Genomic DNA, 22,014 nt, shown 5'->3' with positions numbered 1-22,014 from the left:
AGCCAGACATACCCCATCATAAGACATTTGGATGTGCTGTCTATGTACTAATTGCTCCACCACAGAGAACTAAGATGAGACCTCAAAAAGAGGATGGGGATATATGTTGGATATGATTCTCCCACAATAATAAAGTACATTGAGCCAACTATGGGTGATTATATTTGAGGTCAGGTACACGGATTATTTTAAGACCAGGAGAAAAAAAAATAAAGCTGGTAAAAGAATGGTAAAAGAAATAGAATGGAATCAACCATCAATGTCTTGGCAAGATCTTCGGACTAAAGAATGTGAAATAGACGTCCACAGATTATACATTTACAAAGCTAGCTAATCAAATGCCAGACACATTTGCTGACCCGAAAAAGAATGACTAAGTCATATATAAACCAGCTTGTAAAGCACCAACGAATTTAATGTCCAAGAAGAGACACAATCAAGTTGCTAAGAGTCTAGACAACGTATGAAACGTGGTAGACCAAATAGGTTCCAAAAGATAAGAATCCTCGGAAACAAAAGAAAGGTGCGGAGAATGATAATCAAAATCCAAATCCGAGGTTACTAAGGAAACCATCCCAGACATGGAAATAAGGCCGGCCGGCTCTAAGGTACAGGTATCAAACAATGTAGCTTGGGACGCCAAACTGCAAAGTATTAAAGGTCCTGATAATAATGAATCTCAATCGATTATATCATGTGTGGAATATTATGGAACCAATAAGGAATGTCGATATAAGGTGCTTTATTTGCATACAAGTTAGCACTTGAATTTATGAATATAAGCGAGGATCATGAACCCACATCAATATTAGAGTGCACACTCGTAGAACAGATTGGATTGAATGGAAACATGAGGTTAAATAGTTTAAAGAAGAAAGGCGTATTTGGCCATATGATTAAGACGTCATATGATGTTTAAAATAGTGGATATAAATGGGTCTTGTGAGGAATATAAATTGTGAGATATAAAGCTGATGTTGCACAAGGATTCTCACAAAGACCAGTAATAGATTATGAGGAGACATACTCCCATGTGATGGATGCAACTACTTTTAGATTTCTCATAAGTCTGGCTATATAAGAGAGAAAATTAGACTTGCAGCAAATTGATGTAGTGACTGCATATTTATATTGTCCACTGGATAATGAAAGTACTAGAGGGTATTAAGCTGAAAGAACAGCAAGTTCTCGAGAACTATATTGATAATCATCAAAGTATATGATCTGAATATCCTAGGAACCTCTGGATACAATTTTCCAAACAGTTGAATATCTCAAGAAAGAGTTTGAGATGAAAGATCTTGGAAAACAAAGTTTTGTTTGGGATTACAGCTTGAGTACATTAACAATGAAATCCTTGTGCATCAAATAGTATATACAGAAAAGGGTACTCAAGAGATTTAATATGGATCAGTCTCACCCATTATCTAGTACATGGGCGTGAGATCACTTGTTTTGGACACTGATCCATTCAGTCCAAATGTGGACGATAAAGAAGTCCATTTAGTCCTGAGATGGACGATGCAGAAGTCCTCTTTTAGACACTGGTCTGATTGGTCCATAAGAAGGACGATGAAGAAGCCTTTGATTTTAGTTTATTTTATACTAACCAGCCCAAAGAGAGATTATTTGGTTTTGTTGATTTGTTTTTAGACATGTTATGTTTTACACATGGTGGTACATGCATATCACAGCAACATCATCCAAGATTTCGTGTGTGTGTAATTGAGGTCGATGACTCAATATGTTCGATCAGATTGTGGCATGGGCGATGGTAAAGAAGAACCAACTATCATGTTCGAGGACGAAGCATATTCTACCCAAGATCTTCATCACCCACGGATTGCAGAAAATTGGAGAGGTCCAAGGGACCTTCAGTAATGTCCAAATCAGGGGGAGTAATGTGTATTGTACTCTTTTTCCTTCACCATGGTTTTGTCCCAATTGGGTTTTCCTGGTAAGGTTTTAATGAGGCAACATTAAAGTACATTACAAGCTCTAAATGATTATGACATCCAAGGGGGAGTGTTATGAACCAGATTGTGGATGGCTCATAACCAAGAGATTATGATTTGTAATCTTTCCATTTATCTATGACGGTGTAATCTCTTATATAAGGAACCTCTATGTTATGAATAAAGATAGACTTTTATATTATTTTTATAACAATTACCAATCAATATGCACTTTATTCCTGGTGTAAATGTGAGTAAACACGTACCGTTGTATTCCTTTATTGATTCTGCGCCATGCATAATCCTCCCATCCATTTGGTAAGGCATCAATGTATTCCTTGGTGAGTACCGTAGAGCTATTCCTGACCTGGTCAACCAACTCACATTAAAAAAAAAACTAAAACAAGAGTTAAAGAAGTGCAGCAGCAATACCCACTTGTTCCCATGTAGCAACAGCTTCGCACAAGTCAAACTCATATGATAGTCCTTCAAGCTCTCCAGACATAGGATCTTTCTATTGATTGGTGATATCTTGTATATTTCCATTATCTTATCCATTCATCCATGTGCATTTTGATCATATAGACTAGGATTTAGTCATGTTTAGGTTGCATTTTGCATACATAAGTCTTTATCAGGTATTGGAGTACCACATGGAGTTCTCGGAGACATTTGGGTGTGTTTGGAGCTCGAAAGAGGTGTAAAGATGATCATTGGACGAGCAGAGCGTTGGGAGCGACTTCCCGGAGCGACACCAGCAAGTCGCTCTGACCTGCCTTTTCAGAGCGACCTTACCAGAGCGATGCGGAGAAGTCACTCGCCATTTCATCCCGGTGGAAGCCGAAAACTGACCCGGAGCAACCTATCAGAGCGACCACTCCAGGTCGCTCCCGAAGCCCAGAGCGACTTGGCCAGAGTGATACCCCGAGGTCGCTCGCATTTCTATCGCATGACGACAACACAATGGAGCCAGAGCGACCTCTCGCAGCGACACAGCGAGGTCGCTCCCGAAGCATGGAGCGACTACTCGGAGCGACGAGCGGAGGTCGCTCGCATTTTCATCACTCGGGAACGCGAGAACGAGTCCGGAGCGACCTCTCGCAGCGACACAGCGAGGTCGCTCCCGAAGTGTGGAGCGACTACTCGGAGCGACGAGCGGAGGTCGCTCCGCGTCTTATTTCTGCTCGAACTTATGATTTCTCAAGGGCCTTTTGGTCATTTCATGATGCACGTTTTTATTTTCTAAACCTATGTTTTAATACTCTGTAAGCCACCAGGAGGCAGATCTATCTTTGTTCTGAAGAAAACCACCAAAAACCTTGAAAAAGGGGATCTCTTTGATTCATTGATCACATGTTCTACTGTTGATTTCTATTCTATTATCTGTATTTTCTCTAAATGATTAATCTGAAATCCAATATGGGTTTAAGAGGAATCATGGAGATTAGTGAGTAATCACCTTTTGAATTCATGGGTTAGGGAGATTAAGGGTGATTAGGTTAGTTCTAGGATGTTTTAGTGTAGATCATTCTTGTTCCTTGCTAGTAGAGTATTCTTAATGCATCTTCTGAGTTGGCCACTCAAAAGTTGATCAATAGGCATTTCCCACCCGAAAGGTGTTTGATGAAATGCCTGAGACAACTCTGACCTGCCTTTTCAGAGCGACCTTACCAGAGCGATGCGGAGAAGTCGCTCGCCATTTCATCCCGGTGGAAGCCGAAAACTGACCCGGAGCGACCTATCAGAGCGACCACTCCAGGTCGCTCCCGAAGCCCAGAGCGACTTGGCCAGAGTGACACCCCGAGGTCGCTCGCATTTCTATCGCATGACGACAACACAATGGAGCCAGAGCGACCTCTCGCAGCGACACAGCGAGGTCGCTCCCGAAGCATGGAGCGACTACTCGGAGCGACGAGCGGAGGTCGCTCGCATTTTCATCACTCGGGAACGCGAGAACGAGTCCGGAGCGACCTCTCGCAGCGACACAGCGAGGTCGCTCCCGAAGTGTGGAGCGACTACTCGGAGCGACGAGCGGAGGTCGCTCCGCGTCTTATTTCTGCTCGAACTTATGATTTCTCAAGGGCCTTTTGGTCATTTCATGATGCACGTTTTTATTTTCTAAACCTATGTTTTAATACTCTGTAAGCCACCAGGAGGCAGATCTATCTTTGTTCTGAAGAAAACCACCAAAAACCTTGAAAAAGGGGATCTCTTTGATTCATTGATCACATGTTCTACTGTTGATTTCTATTCTATTATCTGTATTTTCTCTGAATGATTAATCTGAAATCCAATATGGGTTTAAGAGGAATCATGGAGATTAGTGAGTAATCACCTTTTGAATTCATGGGTTAGGGAGATTAAGGGTGATTAGGTTAGTTCTAGGATGTTTTAGTGTAGATCATTCTTGTTCCTTGCTAGTAGAGTATTCTTAATGCATCTTCTGAGTTGGCCACTCAAAAGTTGATCAATAGGCATTTCCCACCCGAAAGGTGTTTGATGAAATGCCTGAGACAACTCTCCTAGGCTTTTAGTATACTTTGCCAAAGACATTTGTTGTTAAAGATGCTAAGATAGCTAATAGACTTGTTAGTAATGATTGCTTTCATATTATTCAACCAAAGACATTTGATGTTTGAGATATGTTAGCAAATGAGCATTCATCTAGACATAGAGCTTGCTTAGAATTGTGTCTAGGCTTAAGGTTGATAGTTTGATTGATCATTTGCCATCCTTAGTTCGATACTTGATCACCCAAGGTCTAATCCCTATGCCCATGAGTTCTCTTTTCCCTTAGTCAAGAAAGTATCATTCTGTTATTGCTTTCTAGTTTTAGTCATAGCTTAAAACCCATCTAAATCATTGGTTGCACTTAGATTAAGTGAGTACTTGCATTCTCAGTGCTTTGATATCCCTCAGAACTGGTTCGACAATCACTATACTACAACATTTGTCTTAGGAGCCTTGAAAACTCCTAACATCAAATTGGCGCCGTTGCCAAATTCTGAGTAGATTTAAACATTGAGATTTAGTCACTTGCTTGAGACTAAGTCATTTTAATTTTGTTTTGTTACTGATTCTTCTTCTTCACCTACCTTTCACTTTCAGGTGTATGAACTTGAGGAGCAGGGGTCCATCAAACCTAGTTCCAATAGTAGCAGACATCAGAGCTTTTGAGAGGGAGTGTGCTAGAGCTAGAAGAGAAGAAGAACACCAGGCCCACTTGGATATTGATATGGCAGATCCACCGCAAGGGGCAGAACACCAACCGCGGGCAGCTCGACCCATTGGCACTTACGACCGCCCCAACATACATGGTCACAGATTCGGAATCCGAGCACCAGCTGTGGCAGCCAACAACTTTGAGGTCAAGTCAGGACTCCTCAACGTGATCGAGAACAACAAGTATCATGGCTTGGCTCTGGAGGACCCATTTGATCACTTGGATAGGTTCGACAGCTACTGTGGGTTGTCAAAAACCAATGGTGTGTCCGAAGATGCCTTAAAGCTCAAGCTATTCCCTTTCTCTTTGGGGGATAAGGCACGTCAGTGGGAGAAGTCTCTACCCAGCCACTCTATCACCACTTGGGATGAGTGCAAGAGAGCATTCTTGGAGAAATTCTTCTCATCCTCAAGAACTGCTAAGCTGAGAAATGAGATCTCCAGTTTCCAACAGAAGAACTTGGAAGGATTCAGTGAAGCCTGGGAGAGATTCAAGGGCTACCAAGCTCAATGCCCACACCATGGTTTCTCTAAGGAGAGCTTGCTGAGCACATTCTACCGTGGTGCTCTTCCTAAGTACAGGGCCAGACTGGATACAGCTAGCAATGGGTTCTTCTTGGGGAGAACTGAGGAAGATGCAGAGGAGCTGGTTGACAACATGGTAAAGAGTGATGCAGTCTACAGTGGAGACCACGACAGAAGCAGTCGAACAGATGATAAGCAGACGAGGAAGGAGTTGAAAGCTCTACAGGATAAGATAGACATCCTCCTTGCTGATAAAGCCACACAAGAGCAGCTGCACTTTGTTGGTAACCCAAGCCAAGATACACCACCTGTTGTCCATGAGGTTGAGGGTTTGGAAGGTCAGGAAGACCTGTGTTTCATCAACAACAATGGTAGCTGGTACAAAAAAGAGCCCAACTTTCAGTACAACAACTACCAACAGAAATCCTACCCCAACAACCAACAGAGTGGTTATCCGCCTCGAAACAACCAGCAAGGCAGCTATCAACCTCATCAAAACCCCTCATCTGGTTCCTCTGCTCCTCAAGGGAGCAGCACTGACACCCTGCTGAAACAAATCTTGGAGTCTCAGACTAGAAGTGAGAAGCATGTTGGATATGAGTTGAAAAACCTTCATTCCAAGATTGATGGAAGCTACAATGAGCTCAACAACAAGTTCTCACATCTTGCTTCTACAGTCAAGAATTTAGAGAATCAGTTTGCTTCCATGAACACTCACCAGACTCGCCAGCAAGGATCTCTACCTGGAAAATCTGACCAAAACCCCAAGGAGGCCAAAGCTATCACCCTTAGGAGTGGTAAGCAGTTACCTCCTACAAAAGTGATGCTGAGAAACTAGGTGAAGAGGTGGCCATCAACTTAGATGATGAAGTGGTGATTGTTGATGAGAAAATCAATGATGAAATCCTGGAGAAGATTGTGGAAGCCAAGGGTAAAGGAAAGGTTGGGGAAGCGAAGAAAACAGTGAAAGATGGTGAAGTTCTTGCTCCAGCAAGTGAGAACTCTTTTGTTCCTCCTCCCTATGAACCCAAACTACCATTCCCTGGTAGATTCAAGAGGCAGCTGCTAGAGAAGTACAAGGCTTTGTTTGACAAGCAAATGAGTGAAGCTCAGGTTGCAATGCCCATCATCGATGCTTTCATGTTGATTCCTCAATACAACAAGTTCCTGAAAGATGTTGTAGCTGCAAAGAAGAAGGAAATGGAAAGCATGATGATTCTTACCCATGAGTGCAGTGCCATCATCCAAAGGCTTGATGTTCCAGAGAAGTTAGAGGATCCAGGATGCTTCACACTACCTTGTGCTCTTGGACCTATGGTATTTGAGAAATGTCTCTGCGATTTGGGAGCTAGTGTCAGCGTGATGCCTTTGTCTGTTGCAAAGAAGCTTGGATTCACTCAGTACAAGAAGTGTAAACTCTCTCTGGTGTTAGCTGATCGTTCAGTGAAGTACCCTGTGGGCATCTTAGAGGACCTACCTGTGAAGATTGGAAAATATGAGATACCTACAGATTTTGTGGTGCTTGAGATGGGTGAGGAGGCTCAAGACCCATTGATTCTTGGAAGGCCATTCTTAGCTACAGCAGGAGCAATTGTTAAGGTGAAAGCGGGCACGATTGATCTCCATTTGGGTAAAGGGCATGTTCTCCACTTTGACATCAAGGAGAAAATGAAGAAACCAACTGTGTTCGGGCAAGCCTTCTACATTGAAGAGATGGGCACTCTTGCTGATGAGCACCTTGAAGAGTTACCACCTGAGGACGACGAGGAGGGAGCATCTCCCTCTACTCATTCTCCATAGAAGGTAACCCACTACTTTCCCTTGTATATACCATTTCGTTTTTTGCATATTAGTTTTCTCTTTTTGGGTATCTCTCTCTCCTTGACAACACAGAGACTGTGTCATTTAAGTTTGGGGGAGGTACCAAGTATTTGATCACGTTTGCTTTGATGATTTTGAGTCTCATGCATTGCATTATACATATATATTTGCATAAAAAAAAAAATTCATTAAGTTTGCATCATTGGCATTTCTAGGAGAGTCTAGAGCATATAGGTTGCATTTACTTGCATTGGGAGCAATGATTTGAAATGCCTTGTAAAGAACATTACTTTGCACCTGAATAGCTTATGCACCTCTCAAAAACACTTGTATGCTTCGAGCCTTGATAACTCTTCCTGAAACTTGTTGATTGCTGAAACTCAGTCTTTGAAGCCAACTACAACCTTATTTGAACTAAACGAACTTAATGCTTCTTGCTCATGGTCCCTTGTGTACTGAGTCATGGCTATACACACCTGAGTTGTCACATCCTTTATGCCAATCTTATTCTGACAAACTCTAGTGGTAGACCACTCCCAAAACCTTTCCCTCCTTTTAAGCTTTCATTGTTTGATGAGTGAGGCCTTCTTCGGAAAGTCTTACATGTGCATAATGTTGAGAGTATCGGGAACGACAATGCTTGATCTTCATTCTTGCTAGATTGGGCACTCTATTGTCTAGCTATAGGTGGGAGGTGAGAGTTGTGATTATGATTTGGGAGCAATGAAAAAGGAAAAGAAATGACTCTTTGTGTTTAAGTGAATTGTCTTATTGGGATAAGTAGAAAAACCTCTAGCTCAAGTTATGAAAAGTCTTGGCCCCCATCTAAAAAAAAAAAAAAAAAAAAAAAAAAAAAAGAGAAATAAAATATGAAAAGAAACGAAAAAGAAAGAAAAAGGGGGCTAGCAAAGTTGTTAGGAGCTAAGTAATGTTTTGAGGTTGTGAAAAATCCCTTGTAGATTTCAAAGAGAAGGAGTTAATGTTCTTAGGATCTTTTGGTGAGAGATGTGAGTTGGGTTTGGCATTTGAGAATGATTGTGTAATTGTATGTTTGGGAAAAGGGTAGAACAATGGAGATTGAGCATTGTATGCATGAGTTGATCCCTTTCTTAGATATATTATGTGCAATGTCAAGGCTACTTGTTTCGAGAGTAAACCACCTTAAAGATTTTATGTTTCGAACCTCTTGAATCACTTGAATAAAAGTCTTCCCTCACCCAACCAAATGACTTGGACCAACTTACCATTTGCAAGAATTCACCTGATGTTTTGTGCTTAATGAATGTGAGAGTTGGTTGATTTGAATGTGTGGATGCATGATGATGAGTGTAGGGATGAAAAGAGTTCAGATAGACCTAGAGAAGCTAGAGTGTAATAAGAGAGTGTGCTCGTGCTGGATTAGATGTTGAATCGAGTACTAGTTGTGTTTCTTTTGGCTATGAGCTCCCACCTTCAAACCTCTCTCCCTATGAGTTCTAGAAAGTTCACTTGTGGACAAGTAAAAGAACAAGTTTGGGGGAGTTGATATCTTGTATATTTCCATTATCTTATCCATTCATCCATGTGCATTTTGATCATATAGACTAGGATTTAGCCATGTTTAGGTTGCATTTTGCATACATAAGTCTTTATCAGGTATTGGAGTACCACATGGAGTTCTCGGAGACATTTGGGTGTGTTTGGAGCTCGAAAGAGGTGTAAAGATGATCATTGGACGAGCAGAGCGTTGGGAGCGACTTCCCGGAGCGACACCAGCAAGTCGCTCTGACCTGCCTTTTCAGAGCGACCTTACCAGAGCGATGCGGAGAAGTCGCTCGCCATTTCATCCCGGTGGAAGCCGAAAACTGACCCGGAGCGACCTATCAGAGCGACCACTCCAGGTCGCTCCCGAAGCCCAGAGCGACTTGGCCAGAGTGACACCCCGAGGTCGCTCGCATTTCTATCGCATGACGACAACACAATGGAGCCAGAGCGACCTCTCGCAGCGACACAGCGAGGTCGCTCCCGAAGCATGGAGCGACTACTCGGAGCGACGAGCGGAGGTCGCTCGCATTTTCATCACTCGGGAACGCGAGAACGAGTCCGGAGCGACCTCTCGCAGCGACACAGCGAGGTCGCTCCCGAAGTGTGGAGCGACTACTCGGAGCGACGAGCGGAGGTCGCTCTGCGTCTTATTTCTGCTCGAACTTATGATTTCTCAAGGGCCTTTTGGTCATTTCATGATGCACGTTTTTATTTTCTAAACCTATGTTTTAATACTCTGTAAGCCACCAGGAGGCAGATCTATCTTTGTTCTGAAGAAAACCACCAAAAACCTTGAAAAAGGGGATCTCTTTGATTCATTGATCACATGTTCTACTGTTGATTTCTATTCTATTATCTGTATTTTCTCTGAATGATTAATCTGAAATCCAATATGGGTTTAAGAGGAATCATGGAGATTAGTGAGTAATCACCTTTTGAATTCATGGGTTAGGGAGATTAAGGGTGATTAGGTTAGTTCTAGGATGTTTTAGTGTAGATCATTCTTGTTCCTTGCTAGTAGAGTATTCTTAATGCATCTTCTGAGTTGGCCACTCAAAAGTTGATCAATAGGCATTTCCCACCCGAAAGGTGTTTGATGAAATGCCTGAGACAACTCTCCTAGGCTTTTAGTATACTTTGCCAAAGACATTTGTTGTTAAAGATGCTAAGATAGCTAATAGACTTGTTAGTAATGATTGCTTTCATATTATTCAACCAAAGACATTTGATGTTTGAGATATGTTAGCAAATGAGTATTCATCTAGACATAGAGCTTGCTTAGAATTGTGTCTAGGCTTAAGGTTGATAGTTTGATTGATCATTTGCCATCCTTAGTTCGATACTTGATCACCCAAGGTCTAATCCCTATGCCCATGAGTTCTCTTTTCCCTTAGTCAAGAAAGTATCATTCTGTTATTGCTTTCTAGTTTTAGTCATAGCTTAAAACCCATCTAAATCATTGGTTGCACTTAGATTAAGTGAGTACTTGCATTCTCAGTGCTTTGATATCCCTCAGAACTGGTTCGACAATCACTATACTACAACATTTGTCTTAGGAGCCTTGAAAACTCCTAACATCAAATGGACAATATTAAACCAAGGGCACAGTACAAATATTCATTCAGTAGAGACAAGCTTCAATGTAACAAAGCCAAGTAACCAATCAGAATAAAGAGTTCATATACCCATTTGAGAATAGCATCCTTGGGGAAGTTGATTGATACTTTGCTGTAATCTCTGGTGGAACTATTTTTTGAATATTATGAATAGTGTATTCATATGTCAAAAATGAAGTTTTATTTGAATGAGAAATATATGTCTAATGTGTGTGATTTAAGAAACTTGTATAAAGTAGCAAATACACATATTGGATATTTGAACTTGGATTTGAGTTTTTTGATTTGTTAGTTGGACTTTATGGTCATTAACTTAATCTTATAAACCAAATATATGTTGATCTTCTATATTGATAAAATATAAAAAAAAATCTATTTTAAAATAGATTATTTAGTTTGAATTGGTCAAACAATAATAATTTTTACTCTTTAATTTCTTGGTCAAAATGTGGAATAAATTCACATAATAATTGATAAGAATTAAAGACTCCATTAGTGCACCATGGAAGTTTCATTTTGTGTTGAAAAATAAAACTTGTGCTTCTCATTATTTTTCTATAAAAAGCCTTGCTATCATTATAGAAAGAATATATGAACAACACAAAAACAAAAGATTCTCCCACTCAGAATAATTATGCTAGTATTTTTTTATTTTTGTCTGAGAGTACAACACAAAATTAGGTTCGACAGATTCTGTTTTTCGGTGATGTTAAACAAAAACAATGCTACAGTTGTATCCTGAGAATCTGAGCGCTATGAAACCATCACACTACGGGTCGTTTAAAGATTTAAGAAAAGAAATTAACCATTTCGACTTTCAATTCTTCTTTATTCGTCTGTTTCGGTATTGTAATTTTAATTTTTGTTCTTATTATTTTTTACGAATATCAGTTGCCCTTTCCTAGTAAAACAAGGTTCTTACCATCTCTACCGGCAGCAGCTTCTAGTCCCAAGCCATTTGCACTCTACATCATCACATCATTCCAAACAAAACTCTTTTTTTTTAAGTCTCCCATAAAATCAACAAATCATAAGTAAGATTCGATTCCGAGTGTGACTGGTGACCACTGAAAACAAGCACGATTCGGATTTACTTAGAGCATCTTTATCCCACAAACCCAAAATTGGGGATTTTAAATTTTTTTGTTTTTGTTTTTTTTTTTGTATTTTTGGGTCCCGCAAACAGTGCAAGAATCAAACAAAAAACGGTTCTTAATTGGCAAACACAAGGGACAGTTTTATCATTTTAGTGGGGCCCATGGCACTAAAAATCCCACTAAGATACCTGGATAAAGATGCTCTTACTACGCACTTCTGGACTCCGCTCTGCAGGAACTGCAACACCTCTACAAGGATCTACAGTGGGAGCAACGATGGAGTGAGTGTATATACTTACGGAGATTTGAGACGCCGATAATGTAGATGAGAACTGCCGATATTCCAGTTGTTAAAGCTAATAGAAATATCAGTTTCAACAGCTTCATCGTTTCCCTCAGCCTTCGAAGTTTCCAGGAGACGACCATCTTCCAAATATTTACGCGAATGTTCCGATCTGCGATGGTAACAGCGTGAAGTCTCTGTTCTAAAATTTGAGACGGCGAACAGTTTTTTTTTTTTGTGCACAAATCTTCCATTAATTTAAAGCTCGATACCAGAAAGGTAGAGTTCAATAATGCAAGCAAAGTTAAACATTAAAAAGCTTGGAACAAGATAGGAGTTTGGATAAGACAACTGCGAATCCGGCAAATCTAATAAGAAATACGGATGCGTTGAAGAAGCAACTTCGAACTTGACGAAGAGCAGGAGAGACGGCAACATATGTCTTATATGTCTTGCCTTTGATAATTGGCTCATATCTTCGGTTTTCGTCAAAACGAATTCCATTGTTTCTTCAGACTTCGTACAAGTCGCTACACAAGAAAACAAACAGAGTATGGCACTAACAGGTCTCGGGTTTGAAACCAGAGAAGTATCACCTCCTTGCGGGAGGGAAATTGGTGGTAGAGCTCTCACCATAAAGGAGGAGGAATGGAAAAATGATCTCTCCTGGCCCTGGCAGGAGGAGGTTTGACTAGACCTCTCCATAAAAGAGAAATCTAAGGGACTGAAATTGATGAACTTAAGCAGAATCTCTGTGAGATTCCAAACTGATTTTGTGGCCTCTTCCATGCTCTTGGTGGCTACTGATAAACACGAGACGTTGACACAGACGGTACAGCCAAAACAGAGTTGTGGAGTTGGTGAAGACCATTTGAATTTTTCTTGTTCATCAGACATCATACACATGATCTTTATCTTGACCAAACTGATTCTAATTTTTGCAGGGTGCTTCCATATACAAGGTGAATAGCAACAAAATTCTATGGGCTTGAGGTCCAAGACAGGAGATAAGGCCTTAGTAAACTTATCAAACAACTTTAGTGTTGAGAAGCTCATACCAGATTTGTAGAGATGGCGAGTTGTAGCCGGAGCTCTCGGTGTCACCGGCGAGAGCCACCACAAGAAGATTAACGGTTCATCGGGCCAGTCCCGAGATTGGCTTAATTCGGACACGTCAGAGGTATGCGCAGCCTTGGTTACTAGATCCAGTCCAGATCTGAGGGTTTTCTCGCCTCTAGATAGCCCGCGCCAGGTTGGAGTGAAGGGGTCGTCATCTTCAGCTTTTTCCGGAGCAAAAAGGTTGATTAGCGAGAGCGAGCTTCTCCGTGAAGAAACCACTTCCACCACCGTCGAGTTTGACAGCGCCACTCCGGTAAGAAGGTCTTCGGGGCTTGAACCCGAGATGCGGTAAGCAGCATTGTATGGTGAGGATACCATGTTTGAAGTTGAAAGTACAACCCACGAGAGGTAGCGACATCGAGAGGGTTTGATTCATATGGTTTCTCTTCTTCTATCCCCGCCGTGGACTCATGGAAATATGTCGACTAGATCTTGAAAATCCAAGTTTGAAAAAGTTTAAAAAGGGAAAAAAGAAAAGAACGAAGTAAACAAGAGACAACAAGAAACAAGTTTATCCCGACGCCGGCGAGCTCCAGCTCCACCGATGCCAGAAAACGGATTTGCTATGGCTGCTTCGATATTCGTGCCTAGGAGAAAACTAGGGCCGGCTGCTTTGTCAATGGCGAACAGTTTTTTAATCAAACAAAATGCTGCCTAGTTTTTAAAAACGACAGGATACTATACAGGAACGAAAGATGTCCTAAAACGACCACGTTAACGCATAATAAATTAAGAAAACACTTATTATATTAGACAATTCTCTCAGATAGCATTTTTTAAGTTTTTGTCACAAAAATAACATTCAATAAGGAAAATAACCAAAATATTCTTTTTTTTTATTTTGAAAATTATAATTTTTTTATTTTTAAAAAATTTGAAACTTTATCCTCAAAATTTCACCTCTTAACTCTAAACTCTAAGTCTAGATTAGTTAACCCTAGGGTATAAATGTATTTTTACTTTTTAATAAAACTTAGTTTGGTCATTTTTACTCAAGCTATTTTTGTGACAAAAAATTTAAAAGCGCTATCCTAAAAAAATTCCTTATATATTAGTCTGAAAACATTATATATAACATTCAATCAACGTCATGTGCACGAGAACAATTCTTACATTTCTTAGAAAAATAGGTTAGTTCATTTAAATATATACTAGATTTTGACCCGCGCAACCGCGCAGATGTTTGTTTTCACTTTTCTACACATAAATTATTGTTTTAGAACATAAGTGGTATATATTTTTAACGTTAATCATTTACTTAAATGTTTAAATAAATATTTCAAATACAATAATTTTATAATTTACATGTTATAATTAATCAACTGTTTAAAACCGTATGTATTTGTCACTTCTTATTATATATTTATCTTATTGTATTTGCATTTAATTATTAAGAAAATTAATATATTCATGAGAAAAAATATTTGAAAATTATTTTGTGTCCAATTTATGCTAAATTCTGACCCGCCTTTCAAAGCTGGATTTCTATTTATCAATATTTTTATGCTTATTAATTTTTAATATATTATTGTATATACAAAAGTCTAAGATATGTTAATTTTTATACATGTATTATATAGTTTGCTAATTTTAAGCTGTTCTATCATCATATTATATATTTAAAATAAATAGTTTATATTTATGAAAATAAAATTTATAAATTTATCAATTGAATATACTTTTATCATATTTATTTAAGTATAATAATTGTATTTTAACATGATCATGACTATAAAGTAGATAAAATGTGATATAATTTATTTATTTTTCATTTTATAAACGATAACTTAAAATACATTAAATTATTGTTAAAATATTTTTACACAGATTTATTAGAATTTTTAATATATAAATATATATTATATTTAAAATGAAAATATATTATGATTAAATTAGTTACAAAGATTTTATATTATTAGTTTTAAAGAAATACATGTTAATTTTTATACATGTATTGTATAGTTTGCTAATGTTAACCCATCTTACCAACTTATTAGATTTTATTTTTGAACAAAAATATTTTATACTTACGAAAATAAAATATATAAAATATATAAATTTAATACAATTTTATTATATTTAGCTCAATATAATATTTTTTTAATATGATTGATTATAATTATATAATAGATAAAATATTATAGAATTTTTTATTTTTCATTTAATAAACGATAACTGAATATATTAATCTATAATAATATTTCCAACTAATTTTGAAATTAGTGAAAATATTTAAATATAATTTCGAAAATGAAGATATTGTAAAAATCTTTTAAAACAGATTTTCTAGAATTTTAGAATAAATATATTTATATTTAAAATGAAAAGATATCAAAAGATATTATGATTAAGTATTTTAAAGATTCTATGTATTATTATTCTTAATAAAATACATTTAATAAGATTTCTAAGTGATGGTCCAAATTAAAAAAAATCACACATGAAAAAAGTCATGATTTCTATTTTAATATATAAGATACATTTAATAAAATTTCTAAGTGATGGTCCAAATTAAAAAAAAATCACAAATGAAAAAAGTCATGACTTCTATTTTAATATATAAGATTATATTTTTCAATAAATGAACCATAAAATCAATTATTAACATATATACAGTATTTTTTCCTTTTTTCCTTAGACAAAAGTTACAGAATTATATAATTTAATTAAAATATATATGAATTTTGAAGAATAAAGATTAAAAAAGGTATTTAGAGATGTCGAAATGGGTAAACCAAATCAAACCATATCCAAATGTTTTAAACTTATATGGTTATGAATTACCAACCCATTTGACAAATAGAATGGGTCAATCCGTGACTCCTTTAAGTTAATGAGTTAAAGTTTTAATGGTTACTCCATGAATAATAATCTTATAGTTTAAGATGTTATTAAGTAGCAAATATTTTTGGTGGCTGGAAATAAAAATATTGTTTAGATTTTGGAAAACCACGGTTTGTAGTAAATAAAATTTGACGTTTCGCGGATTTTTTTTTGTGAGTTTAAGGAGAAAACTATATTTAACAGTTTGACGGGAAACACATAATTTAAGGTTTTGGCACGAGAAAATGATTTTGCGGTTTTGGCAAGAAAACTCAATTTTACATTTTGGCGAAAAAATGATATTTTTCGGTTTTGTTGCGAAAACACGATTTCACGGTTTTGATTCGAAACACAAAATTTTATAGTTTTGGCGAGAAAATAAGATTTTATTGTTTTGGCAGGAAAACACCATTTTACAGTTTTGGCGGAAAACATAATTTTGCGGTTTTAACGAAAAAAATTAGATTTTATAGTTTTGGCGAAAAACGAGATTTTTAAACTTTTGGTGAAAAAACAAAATTTTACGGTTCTGGAGGGAAAACACAGTTTTACGCTTTTGGCGGAAAAACAAAATTTTGCGGTTTTGATGAGAAACGAGATTTTACAGTTTTGACGAAAAATGATATTTTGCTGTTTTGACATGAAAACACTTTTTTCGGTTTTGGTAGGAAACATGATTTTGGGTTTAGGTAGAATAACATGATTTTTGGTTTTGGCGGAAAATCACATGTTTTTGGTTTTGGGGAAAATACGATTTTGTGCTTTTGACGTAAATTACGATCTTGCGGTTTTTTGCGGAAAAAATCGATTCTACAGTTTAGATGAGAAAACACAATTTTACGATTTTGACGGGAAAACACGATTTCAGTTTTAGTGGAAAATATGATTTTGCGTTTTATGGGAAAAACCTTAATTTTATGGTTTTTGCAAAAAAATATGATTAAATTTGGTTTATTGAAAAAGATAGTAGATATTGGATGTTGAAAAAAAATATATGAGAAATTGGGTAGCTTTAGTTAGTTAAAATTAATTTATATATGAAAAAAATAAAATAAAATTTTGGTTTAAGTAAAATTGATTTAAAATTTTGGTTTGGTATTTTGGTTATAAATGTTTATTGGTTCAGTTATGGATAATTGATGATCCATTCCAAATTCCAATCCAAACCATTTTAACTCAATTCAATAAGTCCATTTTATCCATTAGTTCATTTGTGCCAAAAAAAAAAATTCATTATGATTCATGGTTTGGATTGGGTTGGATCATATATAAATGAGATCAAAGATAGTGCTTAATCGACTTTTATAGCCGGAACTACAACATTTGGTGTATGAAACCTAGTTCTAGCCGCTTAGGTTTAATATTGTATATTGAATAGTCTATCTCTTGTTCTAGAGTTAGATCCCTTTTATATAGGTTGTTCGTAATCGAAAACCATGTGAAAGACTTCCATATTCAGAAATGTAGAATAATCTCCATTTAGTAGAAGTTTTCAATTTTACTCGGAGGTAGAGGCATAGCTAGGTTCGGACCAAAATTTTCATTAAGCAGAAATTTGAAGGTCGGCGTGCTTGAAAGCATGAGTAATACTTTTCTGAATTATTTATCTTCAACGGATTAGATACAATATTTTCAGTTCATTAAAAATACTTCTCTAATTAACAGTCATAAGAATTAGTGACATGTAAAAATAATTTTTAAAATAATTATTAAGATATATATTTATTTTATAAATATTTATAGCCACATTCTCCTATTAACTTTATATAGTTTTAACATAATGGCCACGCAAGTCAGCCCATATGAACGAACCGCCTGCTACTATCCGTAACGGACGTATATAAAGAATCGGATATAACCTCGTGCTATCGTTCCATCTTTGTTACCGTTGTGCTTTTGATTCGATAACAAAGGAAGGTCTTTAGTTTAGATATTATTCATGTCTCTCCGACTCTCCGTATGCTCTCATCTGAGAGGATTTTCAAGTGCGATTTGTTTTTCCTTTAGTTTTGGATCTGATTGATATTTTTGTTTTTATGTTTAGGTTCGAAGTTATGGATCCCATAAATAAGATTGAGAGGAGGAGGAAGGAGGCAGAAACGTTGGTGTTTTGGGACATCAACAACTGTCCGGTTCCCAAAGACTGCGATGCTGGTCTGGTAGGTTCGTGTATAGAATCGGCGTTGAAGAAGGCAGGCCACTGTAAAGGTGATATTACCATCTATGCCATTATCGACATCTTTTACCCCTCAAAACCAAACCGTCATTTGTTTCGAGGCCTCTTTTCTATTGGAATTACTGTTCGACGCGTCTCCCGCGGTATCATCTTTTTCCCCTTACAAAATCAGGGTTTAGATTCATATGGTCGGTTTAGGTTTATATTCAACTGTGTTTACTCATGAAACAGGTTTCGTTAACGCTATTGATGATTTATTGACGCGTAACCCTAAATATCCTCTGACTACTGGTTATATCCGGTGCTATGCACGTGGAGAGAGTAACTATTCGTTTTCCCAAGCTACGGTCTAAGGGATACACCCCTCTTCTGGCGTACCCGGTCAATTCTAAAAAGCTCACTTCAGAAAAGAGCTTTTTCTGGGAAACCTTAGTGGAAGGTGTTTGTCCTCATCACTATCAATTTCTCTCAGCCTATGCTGTTGCTTCTGAACTAAGTTTGTTTGTTTGTTTGTTTTTGCTTCCACCAGATGGTTTAGAGGAGAGAATAAGATAAGGGCTTGAGGAGAAGTTGCGTACCCTCACCCTCGAAAGGAGGAGGACCAAGATTGGGGAAACTGAAACGTTGGTGCTTTGGGACATAGACACGTGTACGGTTCCCAAAGATTATGATGCTCGTATGGTGGCTTTGGGTATAGAATCGGCCTTGAAGAAGGCAGGCGTCTATGGAGGTCCTCTCACCATCACTGCCATTGGCAACCTAAAATACACCTCACAACTAAACCCTGATGTTCTTTCGGCCATCTTCTCCACTGGCATTCTGTCTTTGTCACTCCCCAGCGGTTAAGACCATGATTATCGCAGTATACTAATGGGTTTTAAAGGTGTGGGTCCCGCGTGTTTTTTAAAAATCGGTTGCAGAAGTCACGAGAAAATGGTCGACTTTGGGCAGTTTCTTGTACTGTTTGCAGGTTCCACTGACACGTGGCGGCCCGCAATTGGTTTCCTTTTTATATTTTATATTTTTATTTTTTTAATCAGACAAAACAAAAAAAAAAATTTAAGAAACCCAAAACAAGTTTCACCGTAATCATGCTCTAATCTTTCTTATCTTTTCTCATACAAATTAATTAGGGTTTTAGATTCATATAATTATTAATGGTTTTTGATTCAACCGGCTGTATTTTCCTTTGCTGAAACAGGTTTCCGCGACTTTTTTGGTCAGCTGAGGGACTTCCTGTTGAAGAAATCACTTCCGGTTACTTTAATGATCGTATCCCGTAATAATAATTACTCACTCATGCTACGAGATAAAAGATTTAAACAACCTCGCTCCCTGATCAATTCTGATGTGTTTCTCTGGGAAAGCTTAATGAAAGGTGTTCTCTCCCTCTCTCTATCTATGACCGTTTTGAGATAACCAACATAGCTGTTTCTGAACTTGTTAGTTTTTTATCCACCAGATGCATTGGATTCAGGTGAAACAAGAAGACATGCACATAATGAGAAGTACTTTGAATCTACCTGTTTTGCTCGTTATGTGGAGTTAGTTTCCTACCCAGTGTGTTGTCAGGCGTAATCTTTGGTCCCATTAAGTTTTGTGGCGAAAGTTCTGAAGGCAAACGCTTTGAGGATTTTACCAAGCATATCAAGTGTAGAGAGAACATGCGATAAAGGTAAATCATCTTTCTCTCTGTTTGTATACAACAAAATAAAAAAGAGAGAGAGATTATCATTTAGTATATGATTAAAAATAATGTAGCCAGTGTTGAAAAACTCAGTAGAGTAAAATTATATAACAAATTATATCTATACATTTGTCATGCTCTAATCCCATGTCTTCTTTGTGCACTTCGTTTATCAAACAGGAGTTGTGCTTAGTTAATTATCCTGAAAGCATAGATACAAAGCTTTTTAGTGAAATAAAAGCTATAGAAGAAGCTAAAGCGAAAGAAGCTAAAGCTAAAGAAGGTAAAGATGAAGATGAAGATGAAGATGAAGATATATAATTATCTGTCACTATAGATGATAATGATGATGATGATGATGATGATGAGGAGTGGGACCGTCGCTCCGTCTAAGGGGGACGTGCTAGGCATCATTACTCGTTACTCACCTTAAACTCGTTACTTGACTCGTACCCGCTTTAAAAATTCAAGTACTCGGTGTTGTCAAGGCAAGTACAAATCGACAATTTTCATTACTTGCAAGATCGAGTTAACTATCAAGTATCATTATTATTTTTAGTACTTGACTTGTTACGCCCTGTTACTTGCTCAGTTACTTGCTATTTGTTACGTGATCTATTAAATACTTGTTCATATTTGTTTTTTTTTTATTTGCATTTAGGATTGGACACAAATACTCATTACTCTTCTTATACTTATTATTTGTTCGTATATATCTTGATTTTTAAATATTTGTCGTCATCTAGTCAAGTGTTATATAGTAACAAGTATTAAAAATTTAGCTACATGACTTGTTATTACATGTTACTTGTTTAGAGAAGACATTTTTGTGATCATAAAAATTATAAAATGTTTATATATTGAAATATTCATATTTTTTTTGGTCTTCTTTATAGTATGAACAAATAGTTTAATATAATTCACATGTTATGTTAAGTAGAATAAATAAAACAAACTATTGTGTCTATTTCTAATAGATTATTATTTAGTAAGTAGTTCTTAAATACTCAGAAAATCTCGTAAGTAGTTCACAAGTACTCGTAAGTAGTTCACAAGTACTCGTAAATAGTAAGTAATAGAGCGAGGCAAGTAATTTGCACGTAATTAATTTTTGATCGAGTACTCGAAATAGCAAGTATTCGTTTTTTAACAAGTCAAGTACAAGTCGAAAATTTTATTACTCGTACAAGACAAGTCAAGTCGTAAGTACACGCAAAATAGCGAGTATTCGCCTTGTGCCCAGCCCTTCTTAAACAACTACAATGCACATGGTTTGTTGTTCTTTCTTAATTTGAATACTTTACACTGATACTACTTTTGCTTATTTTCAAGTTTCGTTTGTATTAAAACCTAAATCTAAATATTATACTACGAAATATGCATTTAAAATAATCAAATAAGAATACTTCAAATACATATATGAACACAATAAACATATTTTCATTGTAAAAATTTGGCAAATACAAAAAAAATTAGACATTGTGAATATAGAGTAACTAGGTGATTTGATATAAATATTTTAAAAATGAATATATTGTATTAAATTATTGATATTTTAATTTAAATTATGTTGTAGTTTATATGTATGGTTTGTTTTAAATAGTATTATGTTATTTTATTAGATATGTGATTTTGGATATATACTATTTAATCTGTTTAATAATTATTTATATATATTGGATTTTATTTACTTATCAAAATAAATCATAGTGGCTTTTGCTCTGACTAAATTAATTTTTTATTATTTTTCATTTACATTTATGTTGGTTGTTGTTTTAGATTTGTAATATATTTTAGTGATTTTATGTATAATATAATATATGTTCTTTTGAGAATCAAATAAAAAAAGTTATTAATCAATTCAATGTTTAATAAATTAATATAAGTACAATCTTTTAAAAGTTCAAGGATATATAAATTAAATTATCAAAGGTGTATAGTAATAAAGAATATTTTAGTTTCCTTTTCTATTGTATGACTTATTATTTAGTATTACTAAAATAAATATTTTTTTTTCAATTTTGAGAAATAATGTTATGTAAGTAACCTATTAAGTTAATTTTAAAATTTGTAGATATTTTCATTGATATAGTTGGATAAAATTTTTAAGAACATTTAAATCAAAATTTTAAAAGTAACAAAAAGTGTTATGCAAAATGAATAAAA

At 36.4% G+C, this 22,014-nt stretch overlaps 1 long non-coding RNA gene and 1 other non-coding gene across 3 annotated transcripts; one reads left to right on the top strand and one right to left on the bottom strand.

Annotated features, from left to right (window-relative positions):
• Window positions 1-5,598: 5,598 nt before the first annotated feature.
• On the bottom strand, window positions 5,599-5,705 carry LOC125581031. The gene has a single exon (XR_007318742.1). It is a non-coding gene; the product is annotated as a small nucleolar RNA R71 (small nucleolar RNA).
• A 10,111-nt stretch (window positions 5,706-15,816) lies between these two features.
• On the top strand, window positions 15,817-20,483 carry LOC111205155. Of its 2 annotated transcripts, XR_007317788.1 has the most exons (6): window positions 15,817-18,304; window positions 18,393-18,600; window positions 18,691-19,044; window positions 19,363-19,539; window positions 19,624-19,836; window positions 20,029-20,483. It is a non-coding gene; the product is annotated as an uncharacterized LOC111205155 (long non-coding RNA). The 2 variants fall into 2 exon arrangements; XR_002657571.2 differs by having other exon boundaries at window positions 18,691-19,539.
• Window positions 20,484-22,014: the final 1,531 nt, after the last annotated feature.

Source organism: Brassica napus, chromosome C1 (assembly GCF_020379485.1).
Source record: "Brassica napus cultivar Da-Ae chromosome C1, Da-Ae, whole genome shotgun sequence".
NCBI lineage: Eukaryota > Viridiplantae > Streptophyta > Magnoliopsida > Brassicales > Brassicaceae > Brassica > Brassica napus.
The sequence above is the reverse complement of the archived record's forward strand: the minus strand, read 5'-3'. Positions and strand labels throughout refer to the sequence as shown.